The sequence below is a fragment of the Schistocerca serialis genome, chromosome 8 (genome assembly GCF_023864345.2).
Source record: "Schistocerca serialis cubense isolate TAMUIC-IGC-003099 chromosome 8, iqSchSeri2.2, whole genome shotgun sequence".
NCBI lineage: Eukaryota > Metazoa > Arthropoda > Insecta > Orthoptera > Acrididae > Schistocerca > Schistocerca serialis.
This window is the reverse complement of record NC_064645.1, coordinates 135,921,849-135,936,482: the sequence shown is the minus strand read 5'-3', so window position 1 is coordinate 135,936,482 and position 14,634 is coordinate 135,921,849. Positions and strand designations below refer to the sequence as shown.

At 43.8% G+C, this 14,634-nt stretch overlaps 1 pseudogene; it reads left to right on the top strand.

Annotated features, from left to right (window-relative positions):
* Positions 1 to 1,393: 1,393 nt before the first annotated feature.
* LOC126417539 (U2 spliceosomal RNA) lies at positions 1,394 to 1,558 on the top strand (annotated as a pseudogene).
* Positions 1,559 to 14,634: the final 13,076 nt, after the last annotated feature.

Below are 14,634 nucleotides of genomic sequence, written 5' to 3'. Positions count from 1 at the left end.
GCAGTTCGTTTGACGAATAATGTAATGTTGATGGTCGTGTGTAGAAGGAACGCATGGATTCTTCAGACGTTCCTGTTTGAACAGGACGGTAACAGTTAAGTTATCCCAATAACTGATACATCGTGGGACTGGTTCCTTCGACTTCCCTTCGACAATGGAAGGTACGCAGACAATGTTGGAGACACCGTCTCTTATGACTGTAGTTGGAGATACGTTTGCTGATAACTTTCATTTTGGCGTTATTTATGTGGTGGAAAGCGCAAAAATTCTCCTGCAGTGTCTGCCTTACGGTGGCTACTCGTGGTTTTTATTTTGAGTATATTATCGATTGCGCGTCACCAATAGTCTTAAGCTTATACAGATGTTAAGGGTTTAAGCTAGATTTTCGCAAGAGGGCTACCGGAACAAGGGAGTTGGACAGGAAGTGGTCGATGTTTTTCAATAGACCCATTGGGGCATAGATTCAGACCATGAGATATTGCGAAAGGTTACATGTTGATTTGGATACTTTACAATGCTTTTTCATTTTTTCCAGATAATATTTTTGTCAAAAACATCGTACTATTTTAGTTTCGTTTCTTCTTCGATCTGAAACGTTCAGTAAATATCTTTGTGGCGCTTTCATTCCATTTTTGTGTCCACACATTGTCTGGATACTAGCAGCACAGCTCTTCAGAAGATTTTTACTAATTCTTCTTTATTGCCTTTCAAGTGTGTGTTAGTGATTCTAGTTTCCTGTAAAAGTAGCGTCATGTGTTATAATTGGTGTTGCTGTAGAATGTTTTGCATCGGGGCAACTCTAGTGGTGAAAGCTAGTGAAGTATCAGATAGGGCTCTTCCATGAAGTTGTAGATTATGTAGTCGAGACAAGATGATTAAGGACCAAGGAAGAACATCTATGCCCTTCAGGAAGAATTAGAAATAGCGTATTTTAACTTCGATAGGCTTCAAAGAACGTCGTTGCACTTCAGGCAGTGTGAGACACTACTTACCTTGAACTGAATAGGCTGCAGTGGGGAGGAAAGAAAGGTAACTAGGAAAATGTAATAAGTAATAAGCAAAAGGAGAAATCTCCCAAATCATATTTTAAATTCCTGTCAACAGTTTAATTTCTTACCTGAAGGATGAAAAGAGCCTCAATCGGATTTTGAACAAAGTACAGTGTAGCAGACCCTTGGGATTACTTGAAGTTAGTGATTCTTCAGCTCGCCAGCTCGCAGCGGTGTATATCTTGACAGAAGAGTCCACGGGTGTGCGGCCGGTTCATAGTGTCCAGAGGCTAGAATATTTAGGTGGTCAGACATGTCTCCATCTCCTAAAGGTGGGTGGCGGAGGGGGGGGGGGGGGAGGAGGGCTCGTGGAGGCGTCACATTACGAAGAAAACAATGCGACAAAAACTTTTTTTTCGTGTATTACAGCTTAACATGTGATACGTCCTGCAACGCAGGAGCAGAATATTAAACTCATTTTTGTCTCATGGGGGAGTGCTAGCGGCTTACTCCACCTTTGTCGCGGGTTGGCACGGCATTGCAGCACGGCCGGGATCAGCCTACCTAAGTTCAATGCAAACATTGTCTCAAAGCCTGAAATGACTTAATATTCTACAGCGATTGTATAACAGTCATGAGAGGGAGGGGGTCGGGGCCGGGGTGCTAACGCCTAATGTTGCAAGAAAAACTATGTGACGATTGGAACATCACAAGCATCGTGAAAGCCAGTGCTCGTTGATATTGAACATAGGTGCTTTGTGTCGAGATTTTGGTGAATATCTTGCACTTATAGTAAAAGGATCAGGAAAGAGCCTGACGAACAACTTAGACTGCAATATTAAACTTGGCCTGGAGGAAACAGGAGCAGCAAACACATACACAGATGTGGAGTTTGTGAAGGCATGGCCAGATGACAACTGTGTAAACGCTGAGCTAAATCGATTGCCTTTGACTGAAACACTCTGAATGACGTGCTTGAACTTCTGTCAAAAAAGGGCAGCCCATTCTTCCCAAAGAGTCGAAACTAGAGAAGGTAGCGATGGTGGGCCCTGGGGTCTGAAGCGAAGTCCGCATAAACTGGTCCTGAAGATGTTTACTGGGTTCAGGTCAGGACTCTGGGCAGGCCTGTTAATATCAGGAATGTTTTTGTCCATAAACCATTCCCTCAAGACGCTGTTTTATGACAAGGTGTACTGTATGCTGACACAATCAACGTCTCCAGACGTTTCCGCTAATGTACACAATTAACAAATGTATTCATATCTGGTGCACTTAGCGTTTTCTTAAGCATGAAAGACACCTCCATGCCCTAACACCACCTCCACCGTATTTCACTTTGGCCCTAATCGTGATGACGAGTAATGTTCTCCAGGCATTTACCAAACCTAAACTTGTCTGAGATTTCCACAGGGTAGAAGGCGATTCATCGCTCCAAATCACGCACAGTCCACGGGTGTCGCTCGTTTTGCAGCGTGAGTGGTCGCTTAACACTGACTACAGAAATACGAGACTTCTGAGGCGCTACTAGACCATTAAATCCAATTCTGTTTAACCGTGAGTCAGTCGTTGTGCTAGCTGAGCCACTGGTAGCAATTTACGACTTACGAGTCATTCCTTCCGCAGATTTCATGCGAGTCTTTTACAAGCACCGAAAGCAATGTTTGACGGACCCTGTCGGTCAATCTGTGTAATCTGCCTAGTCTCGGTTTTTCTGTGAGTGTTCCTTCACATGTTCACTTCACAGTTATATCGCCAACAATCGACTTAGGCGGTGTTAGAGGGGCTGATAGACTTCGGCTGACTAGTGCACGTTCTAAGTCATTCACAAGCGGAACGCAATTTCTCAGAAAGTGGAAGAGGAGTTGATATCAGCGAGCAGGTGTTTCTGCTTATCCGTAGATACACGACCATTTCTGGGGGAAAAAAGCAGTCAAACACCTTTTAGAGCACGATAATCTCAGCCGAAATTGAGGCACAGTGTCTAGCATAGTAGTCTGACATTTTCGCAACTACTTTTAGGAAACCGAATCTTATTTTTATTTATTTTATTGTATTTTTTTTCCATTCATCCACCCATGTCCTTAGAATGTTTCTTATCAAGTTAAGGGACACAAGGGCATAATATTAATTATAAAACAACTGAGTTCCACAGTCTCATACATTTATTATATACATCCGTATGTTATTTTTAGGGGTTCGAATCTTTTTAAATTCTCATTTTCTTCTATTTTATTCTTATATCAATTCTTACATTAATTGTTGTATTTTCTTCTTATGCTTGTTCTTCAGGGAGATTTTGTGCATTTCCTTGGATTATAATGATCACAGAAACATTCGAAACACAGAAATTTCGAACACCACGAGCATAGCTCGAAGACAGATTTGCCGTAATTAGATATCTTCATACTAGACACACTCGGGAGAGAAACTCCATCAACATTGAAACTTCCTGACAGATTAAAACTGTGTGCCCGCCCGAGACTCGAACTCGGGACCTTTGCCTTTCGCGGGCAAGCGCTCTACCATCTGAGCTACCGAAGCACGACTCACGCCCGGTACTCACAGCTTGACTTCTGCCAGTATCTCGTCTCCTACCTTCCAAACTTTACAGAAGCAGTTTTAATCTGCCAGGAAGTTTCATATCAGCGCACACTCCGCTGCAGAGTGAAAATCTCATTCTCCATCAATATTTCTGAACATTTTGATTGTTGACAATAATTTCGCTGTGAACCACGCATAAAGATTCACTTTTCCTGAATTATTGATTGATTATGAACCAAGATAAACTATATGAATTCAACGGTTATCAGTTTCAAAACAATTTTGTCGTTCATTTATTTTTTCAGACGCATTCAGCAGACATGCAGGGTGACAGTTATTGGACTATATAAAAATAAACCTGTCGTAGCTTTTGAACAGTGTGCGTTAGGACGTTCAAACTACACGGCTGGCCGCGGGGCATGATGGGAATTAGTATGCACATGCGCTCGCACCATGTTATTGAAGCCAAATTTCATTTGGATGGGTTCGTGAATAAGCAAAACTGGCGCATTGGCAGGCTGAGAATCCGAATTTCGCGATCAAGAAGTCTCTTCACTCAGACTGTGTGGTGTGCTGTGTCCAGTCACGGAATAATCGGTGCGATATTCCTTGGTGGCACGCTGACTAACGAACGGTACGTGAAGGTTTTTGGTGATGGTTTCATCCTCACTATCCAAAGTGACCCTGATTTCGACGAGATGTGTTTCATGCAACACGGAGCTCGGCCACACCGAATCAGGAGAGTACCTTTATGCCCTGGAGCAGCACTTTGGGGACCGCATTCTGGTTCTGGGGTACCTAGTGGCCACTAGTGTGGGCTTCGATTGGCCGCCATATTCTCCGGATCTGAACACATGCGACTCTTTTTTTCTGGGGCTATATTAAAGAGAAAGTATACAGCAATAACCACAAAACTATTGCTGAGCAGAAAACAGCTATTCCAAGAGGTCATCGACAGCATCGATGTTCCGACACTTCAGCGGGTCATGCAGAATTTCGTCAGCGCCGCATCATCGTGGATGATGGCAGGAATATCGAACATGCCATAACCTAAATTCGAATATCTGCAGTGACGTTTATATGTCGAATAAAGTGTGTGCACATCGTAGTTTGTAACAAATTTACGTTTTTCTTTACATATAGTTCAATAATTGTCTCCATGTGCAATTAGGACAACGTTATTGCAATATACAGTGGAAGATATTCGTATAATTATTTTCTTCTGGCATGGGTAGATAAATGAAAGAAAAGTAATAATCGGGTTTCGAAGACGATGCGAAAACGTGTGAAGCTCCGACACTAGTCACTGTACCACTGTTTGGGTTGAACTGCATACTTGCTAAAAGGCACATAAGATACCTTGAAAACTTTGACCTCCGTTTTCTCAGAAACGATCGAGTATCTACGGATGAGACAAAACACGTGTTGATTATTTTGTCTCCTCTTCCAGCGTGCGACGTTTCTGGGAAATCGGGTTATGGCACTTGCCGTGCTCTCCTCGTCATATTTACAGACCGTCCCTTTCTTCTGTTTCTGCTTCTCTACTGACAACACTCTGCATCTCCCTTTACACTCGCTCTTCCTGATATCTAGTGGTCAATTCGGCATTACCTACGAACGTCTAGATGTACTACTGGCCACTAAAATTTCTACACAAAGAAGAAATGCAGATGATATACGGGTGTTCATTAGACTAATATATTATACTAGAACTAACATGTGATTAAACTTTCACGCGAATTGGGTGCATAGATCCTGAAGAAACAGTACCCAGAACAACCACCTCCGGCCGTAATAATCGACTTGATACGCCTGGACATTGAGTCAAACAGAGCTTGGATGGCGTGTACAGGTACAGCTGCCTATGCAGCTTCAACACGACACCACAGTTCATCAAGAGTAGTGACTCGGGTATTGTGACGAGCCAGTTGCTCGGCCACCATGGGCCACACGTTGTTAATTGGTGAGAGATCTGGAGAATGTGCTGACTAGGGCAGCAGTCGAACATTTTCTGTATCCAGAAAGGCCCGTACAGGATCTGCTTCATGCGGCCGTGCATTACCCTGCTGAAATGTAGGGTTTCGCAGGGATCGAATGACGGGTAGAGCCATGGGTCGTAACACATCTGAAGTGTAACGTCCACTGTTCAACAAAGTGCCGTCAGTGCTAACAAGAGGTGACCGAGACGTGTAACCAGTGGCACCCCATACCATCACACCGGGTGATACGCCAGTACCGCGAAGTCGCCAAACACGGATGCGTCCATTATGATACTGTAAACAGAACCTGGATTCATCCGAAAGAATGATGTTTTGCCATTCGTGCACCCAGGTTCATCGTGGAGTTACACCATCACAGGCGCTCCTGTCTGTGATGCAGCATCAAGGGTAACAGCAGCCATGGTCTCCAAGCTGATAGTCAATGCTGCTGCAAACGTCGACGAACGATAAACCGCAACCACGATAGGCTACAATCCGACCATTATCAAAGTCGGAAACGTAATGGTACGCATTTCTCCTCCTTACACGAGGCATCACAACAACGTTTCACCAGGCAACGCCGGTCAACTGCTGTTTGTGTAAGAGATATTGGTAGGAAACTTTCCTCATGTCAGCTCGTTGTAGGTGTCGCCACCGGCTCCAACCTTGTGTAAATGCTCTGAAAAGCTTATCACTTGCATATCACAGCGTCTTCTTCATGTCGGTTAAGTTTCGGATCTGTAGCACGTCATCTTCGTGGTGTAGCAATTTCAATGGCCAGTAGTGTATTTTTGACCAGACAGTGTAATTACCCCCGCATGGTGATAGTTAGGTAAGACTGAAAGAGCCGGCCGCGGTGGTCTAGCGGTTCAGGCGCTGCAGTCCGGAACCACGGGACTGCTACGGTCGCAGGTTCGAATCCTGCCTCGGGCATGGCTGTGTGTGATGTCCTTAGGTTAGTTAGGTTTAAGTAGTTCTAAGTTCTAGGGGACTTATGACCTAAGATGTTGAGTCCCATAGTGCTCAGAGCCATTTGAACCATTTTTTAAGACTGAAAGATATTTCCAATAAATGGGTACAAACATCGAGACAAGGTTGCCCAAAACATTGCTTTTACAACGACATACGTTGCCAGTTCCGCTTTCACATCTGCTTTTCTGATTTTATCGTGGCCTGCGGACGAGGGAGAGCTACGCCAGAGCATTCCACGGAACGCTGACGTGCCATGTGTTTCCCTCGAGAGAAAGGCACGCGTGCTGGATGGTGTCTAGAGTTGGTGGTCGTGGCTGAGGGGGTGCCACGGTGCGAGCAGCAGCGTGAGAAGTGTGGGAAAGGCGAGAGGGGAGGAGGAGCGGCGGAATGCCGGAAAAAACAGCGCCGTCTGCTACTTGCATAATGTACACCGGCGTGCAGTGCAGCCGCTGGAATAATATTTAATGAGAATTATTTTCTGCGATGTTTTGTTTCGTTGCGTGGTGTGTTATTTTTAAAGCAGCCTGCAGAGGGCTGTGTAACTCTCGAAGTGGCAGTATGTCATTTGTCTTTAGGCAGATGCGAGGTTTCCAATGCTGGATACCATACAAATGACGATCCTCAACTGCTGAACTAAAGATTGAAAAATCGCGTCTGCAATAAATACAGAAAAATTGAATAATTTAAGAAGTATGTACTTAATGGAAACTGAGAGACCGTACACAGTATTTCAGGCATAAGCGAAGAATTGTTAGTATTGTGTAGTATACTTACTGTCAAAGATGTCACTGTACATGCTGCTATAAACAAGAACAAAGTAAATAATTTACAATTTTCGAAGAAATTGTCTGCTGGTATTAAATACACGCAATAATAGATTCAAATAGCGTAGTAAAATGGATTACTTGTACATCCATTTATTTTCTGAAAGTAGAAGTTCTACATTTGATTTTCTTAAAATTTCTTTTGAGGCCAGCTAAGGACCACGACAAGACACTTATTTATTTTGCTTTGCCCTCATACTTCTCCAAGCCTCTATAATTTTCTCACAATGAGTTCTGTCCCATTATCTCACCATTTCACTCCGCATGTGTTTCCGTTTGTTTTACCTTCCTGAAAAGTCTCGCTCCTCCTCCTTCCGTATGTAACAGGTGCAGACCCTATGCACCTTTAATCAGCTTTTGCATGTGCCTCTGGTAATGTAACACTAATCCAAGGAGCTGAACTCACTCTGCACGATCTATCGAAATATATGCCAATTCTCAAAATACGTAGCACAACAGAAACAGATAACAAACAGCTACTGTTGGTTTCCACTTAGAAGCCCGTAAGAATACCACTTAATTAAATGATGCATACAATCTGTGTAAAACGAAAAGCTGCTGCTGCTGTTGAATTCCTCTCTGCTCTGAGACCGAATCTCTCCTCATTACTGGTACGCCATGTGGAGAGCAGTCCCAGTGATCGGCGAAAGTACCTGTGAAATAACTATGCTTCGTACTCCTGTCTGGTGGGTTCGATATTCAGGGAGGCTATTAACACCATTTTGGGGTCGACGTCAACACATTTCATAAACCCTCGTATCACTTCTCGTACCATTCACCGTAATAGTGATATAAAGTCCTTGATGGTCTTCCATGACTACTAGTGGCACAGCATTCGGGAGTCGAAAGTCTCTCGGCATTTTTTTTTTTTTTTGATCCATTGTCTCAATGCACTGATACCTGTTGATGAAGTCCTCTGCTGTCGTGATATTCTTTAATTGAAGCCTTGACAGGCATCCTCTGACGTGTGTGATGTCCTCCCGTAACATTGAGATTGATAATTGGTAAATATGTTCCATTACATGAATAGTAGTCGTGATAGGTGAAATAAAGTCTGCCTAAAACTCAACTTATTTATTAAATAAAACACGCTAGTCAAACACAGCCCCCATAGTCGTCAAATACAGCCTCGTTCTTGATCTGGCGAGCCCTTCTCGTACGGATTATCTGACATTGTCACATCCGCCAACACCAATGCGTGCGACCACTAGCCTTCCACAAGTTAACATGTGTTTGTGAAAATGTTGGTGGAGTAATAAAGTTATTACAAGCGTATGTAAATGGAGGCTGTCATTCGTATGGTCATATTCACCATACATTAGGCGAAAAACTTGGCGAAAGTTCAAATGCAAAACTGTTTCAATCCTTCCGATTAGCGTTTAGACCTACTTCCAACCTTTATCTCAATATTACTGTCGAATTCGTACCACCGATCTTCAACATGCTATATACTGCATAAAAACGCCAAGTGAAACAGGGAACCTCAGTAGGTATCAACGTGTGCTCCTACCATTTTGCTGCAGTTTAAATGGTCCGCTGGCTGTCGTGTAGCGTGAGTTCTCCAGTACGTAGATGTGTATCGACAGTATGACATTCGAGAGGAAGTTACTGCACGCTTTTATGAGCAACGATCGTCATGAAATGGTGCCATTTCTGTTTTAGTGTGTCTGGTTCGTTCTACGCGTCAGCTGACGGCTTTCGTTATGTTCTGCACGGAGCCTTCTTGAAATATTAAAACTACCGTCTGCTTCATGTTCTTCTTTGTACCTCATACTTTCAACAAAAGAAACACTAAAAAGTCGTAAAGGCAGTGTTTTCATTTTCAAAAAACAGTATTATTTATTTTTTAGTTTACGTCGTGAAAACATGGAAAGCGTCAGTCGTTGATGGAAATCCAGAACGAGATTTTCTCTCTGCTGCGGAGTGGGCGCTGATATGAAACTTCCTGGCAGATTAAAACTGTGTGCTGGACCAAGACTCGAAATCGGGACCTCTGCCTTTCGCGGGCAAGTGCTCTACCATCTGAGCTACTCAAGCACGACTCAGAAGAGCTTCTGTGAAGTTTGGAAGGTAGGAGGCGAGGTAGTGGCAGAACTAAAGCTGTGAGAACGGGTCGTAAGTCGTGCTTGGGTGGCTCAGATGGTAGAGCACCTGCCCCTGAAAGGCAAAGGTCCCGAGTTCGAGTCTTGGTCGGGCACACAGTGTTAATCTGCCAGGAAGTTTTCGTTGATGGAGATATTGTAAAATTTGATTGACACAGTGCTCGCAAGTAACTAAGGTGAAAGAGGAAGAGATGATTTCAATTTCATAACTGAAACATGTAGGAAATGAAGTCAGAAATGAGAACGTACTGAGATGGGTTGGAGAGGGTAAGAGAAAGTTGATGACAGTGAATAAGCGGAACTGGATTTAGACGAGATTGCCTTAAAGTAGATGGAATTGAAGGTTTTATTCGGGGGAAGAGAGAGAAGGGCAGAAGAAAATATTAGATGCTGGATGACATCCGTAGACCACAAGGAGGATGCAAAAGAAAGTGGAGGAAAGCTGAAGACATGGAGGCATTGAGGGCTATGAACACTAACCAGCCGCAACGCAGATAACCAAATGATTATGATGATTATGATAATGTAGGAAATAATGACAAGGCTACATTTTAACGATAGTTATTGTAAAGCATTTTCCGTTAGGAAGGAAGCGGCTGTGAGTAAACAGTAATATTTGACGTTATATCTTCTTCCATTCCATAGACGGTAACTGGACTGTTACTTTAGATGACAAAATGGTAGGTATCGAAACAGACGACAGAGGGATAGAGAAACAATTAAAATCGCTCAAAAGAGGAAAGGCCGCTGGACCTGATGGGATACCAGTTCGATTTTACACAGAGTACGCGAAGGAACTTGCCCCCCTTCTTGCAGCGGTGTACCGTAGGTCTCTAGAAGAGCGTAGCGTTCCAAAGGATTGCAAATGGGCACAGCTCATCCCCGTTTTCAAGATGGGACGTCGAACAGATGTGCAGAACTATAGACCTAAATCTCTAACGTCGATCAGTTGTAGAATTTTGGAACACGTATTATGTTCGGGTATAATGACTTTTCTAGAGACTAGAAATCTACTCTGTAGGAATCAGCATGGGTTTCGAAAAATACGGTCGTGTGAAACGCAGCTCGCGCTATTCGTCCACGAGACTCACAGGGCCATAGACATGGGTTCACAGGTAGATGCCGTGTTTCTTGACTTCCGCAAGGCGTTCGATACAATTCCCCACAGTCGTTTAATGAACAGAATAAGAGCATATGGACTATCAGACTAATTTGTGATTGGATTGAAGAGTTCCTAGATAACAGAACGCAGCATGTCATTCTCAATGGAGAGAAGTCTTCCGAAGTAAGAGTGATTTCAGGTGAACCGCAGTGGAGTGTCATAGGACCGTTGCTATTCACAATATACATAAATGGCCTTGTGGATGACATCGGAAGTTCACTGAGGCTTTTTGCAGATGATGCTGTAGTGTATCGAGAGGTTGTAACATTGGAAAATTGTACTGAAATGCAGGAGGATCTGCAGCGAATTGACGCATGGTACAGGGAATGGCAATTGAATCTCAATGTAGACAAGTGTAATGTGCTGCAATGTGCTGCGAATACATAGAAAGATAGTTCCCTTATCATTTAGCTACAAAATAGCAGGTCAGCAACTGGAAGCAGTTAATTCCATAAATTATCAGGGAGTACGCATTAGAAGTGATTCAAAATGGAATGATCATGTAAAGTTGATCGTCGGTAAAGCAGATGCCAGACTGAGATTCATTGGAAGAACCCTTAAGAAATGCAATCCGAAAACAAAGGAAGTAGGTTACAGTACGCTTGTTCGCCCACTGCTTGAATACTGCTCAGCAATGTGGGATCCGTACCAGATAGGGTTGATAGAAGAGATAGAGAAGATCCAACGGAGAGCAGCGCGCTTCGTTACAGGATCATTTAGCAATCACGAAAGTGTTACGGAGATGATAGATAAACTCCAGTGGAAGACACTGCAAGAGAGACGCTCAGTAGCTCGGTACGGGCTTTTGTTAAAGTTTCGAGAACATACCTTCACCGAAGAGTCAAGCAGTATATTGCTCCCTCCTACGTATATCTCGCGAAGAGACCATGAGGATAAAATCAGAGTAGAGCCCACACAGAAGCATACCGACAATCCTTCTTTCCACGAACAATACGAGACTGGAATAGAAGGGAGATCCGAGAGAGGTACTCAGGGTATCCTCCGCCACACACCGTCAGGTGGCTTGCGGAGTATGGCTGTGGATGTAGATGTAGATGTAGCATGCGTCTGAATAAAGCACTTGTTACGTTATTGTCAAGTGCGTGTCTCTTATGTTTTAACTATCCGATATGGCCTGTAGTACTGATTCTGCTTCCTTACTAGATGAACGACAGCTATCCAGAAATTATTCTCTGTTGTGACGTAGCATAGAAAGTAGCAGGTCAGGGCTTCGAGCTGTGATAGCGATAAAGACACACTCCAGCCGCTCGCTTACAGCAGCGTTACCAAATGAGAGTTTCAATAGAAAATCGCGAAAAACATGGAATGATTTAGGTTTCATAAGGCAGTTTTTGTAGGAAAATCTCTGAAATTCTACAATGGTTCCCTTTCCATACGAGTGGAAGGATGGATGTCCGTAGCGATACTACATTTCTACTGTAAGACCACTTTCCACATTTTTCCAAGTATAATGCGATCGTGATCATAGAATTACTGTACGATATGTTCAGTGCTCACTGATTTTCAAAGCTCCATTCAGAGAATACCTGCTTCTTCCATTTCCTTTTTCCTTGATGCGGTAAGAGGAGGCCTACATTACATAATCGTGATATGACGTGTTGGTGCTGTCAATAGTGTAAGCATGGAGGAACTCATTCATCATTGCGGGTTTCGACTTGATTTTGCCATTAGCCAAGGAGTATTATGTATGGCCTTCACCCAGCTATACACATGTGTACATTGTTTATCACAGAGGGAACTTAAGATGGTGAAGTGTAGGGTATTTATCGATACCAAATAGAGCTATACATTTAAACACAGCTGAAGGGTTATCTAATGCACATAAAAAGCAAGAAAAAGCGGTAATAGCTGCCGCTTCCAGTCTATCTGAAAGTGGGTATTTGAAGATATTCGAGACAAGAGACGATAACGAAGTTTTCTAGGTTAGTGTGAAGTTTCTAAGGGCCCGGATTCGATTTCCGGCTGGGTCGGAGATATTCTCCGCTCAGGAACTGGGTGTTGTGTTGTCATCATCATCATCATCATCATCATCATCATTTCATCCCCATAGACGTGCAAGTCGCCGAAGTGGCGTCAAATCGAAAGACTTGCACCCGGCGAACGGTCTACCCGACGGGAGGCCCTAGGCACACGGCATTTACATTTAGTGTGAAGATAAGAAAGCCGTCAATACACTGTATCCATGCCGCTTCACCCAATACTACTACTACTATCACTACTACTACTATCACTACTACTACTATCACTACTACTACTACTGCTACTACTACTACTACTACTAATAATAATAATAACAGTAATAATAATGTCGATTGTGAATGATATAGAACTTGGAGAGACAGTTCTGAAGTGTACTATGAGACACTGAGGAAACTAAGAAATTACATTCAAAACACATGATGTGTTTTCAATATCAGGATCGTGTTGGTGCACCGCAAGGCTCGTGCACACTGCACCTAGCGAACAGAAGAACGGTTGCGCCATTTCAAGTGGGACGATTTTGTACATCATCCCTACAGCCTAGACTTGGTTCCATATGATTTCCATCGTTTCTTCAAAAAGACGTAGTGACTCGGCTCGCAGTGCTAACTTCCACCTGCCCTGGCATGGGCTTGTTGAGTTTACTCCACTTGCGCTATCTAATCTCAGAACGCTCCTGGAATCTTCTCAATGAGCTACGGCGACGAATAATGTAACACAGTCGAGGAAATCTACCGATAAACGTACTTGCAATGAAAGTGATTTGAACGTTTGGTCCATAAGTTTGTTTCATTCGGATCACTAGCTAACTGAGTTACGCTCTTTGATAAACTACTGTACTGTAGCTCCAAAAGTCACAAATTCTGCCACCTAGTCCGTCCATAACTATAAGTATACGTTTCAGATGCACAGTTCTTATTGTAATGCTGATTAATTCTCAGAGCTTATTCAAACTACAAACTTCCTCTAGCAGGCAATCACCCGGTTAGACACCGCAAATTACGCCAACCGGTTTACAGCCGGAAAAGTTCACACGATATTCAGTGCTAAGTTTTCCTCACAAGAAGATTCTACAGTTTCTTACTTTGCAGCGAGGTAGCTTTACAATAAAGGCAACATAATACTCCATATGGTACACAAATCAGAAGAAACATTTGCATCACTTCGGTTCCAAGAGCTCTGGAACTTTTACAGAAAAATGGAATAGAGTTCAACACAATGTTGTACCACCATACAGTGAGAACTTCAGAGTTGGTGCTCCAGATTGCTGTACATACAGGTACCCCTAATACCCAGTGGCACGCCCTCATACCCAGTGGCACGTCCTCTTGCATTGATGCATGTCTGTATTCGTCGTGGCATACTATCGACAAGTTCATCTAGACACTATTGGACCAGATGTCCCGCTCCTCAACGGAGATTCGGCGTAGATCCCTCAGAGTGGTTGGTGGGTCACGTCGTCCATATACAACCCTTTTCAGTCTATCCCGGGCATGTGCGATAGGATTCATGTCTGGACAACATGCTGGCCCCTCTAGTCGAGCGATGTCGTTATCCTGAAAGAAGTCATCCACGATGGTGGGCGCGAATTGTCGTCCATGAAGACGATTACCTTGCCAATATGCTGCCGATACGGTTGCACTATCGGTTGGGGAATGGCATTCACGTATCGGACAGCTGTTGCGGCGATTTCCATGACCACCAGCGGCGTACGTCGGCCCCACATGATGCCACCCCAAAACATCAGGGAACCTCCACCTAGCTGTACTCACTGTACAATGTGTCTAAGGCGTTCAGCCTCACCGAGTAGCATCCAAATACGTCTCCGACGATTGTCTGGTTGAAGGCATATACGACACTCATGGGTGAAGGTAACGTAATGCCAATACTGAGCGGTCCATGCGGCATGTTGTTGGGCACATCTGTACTTTGCTAGCCGGCCGGAGTGGCTGTGCGGTTCTAGGGGCTACAGTCTGGAGCCGAGCGACCGCTACGGTCGCAGTTCGAATCCTGCCTCGGGCATGGATGTGTGTGATGTCCTTAGGTTAGTTAAGTTTAATTAGT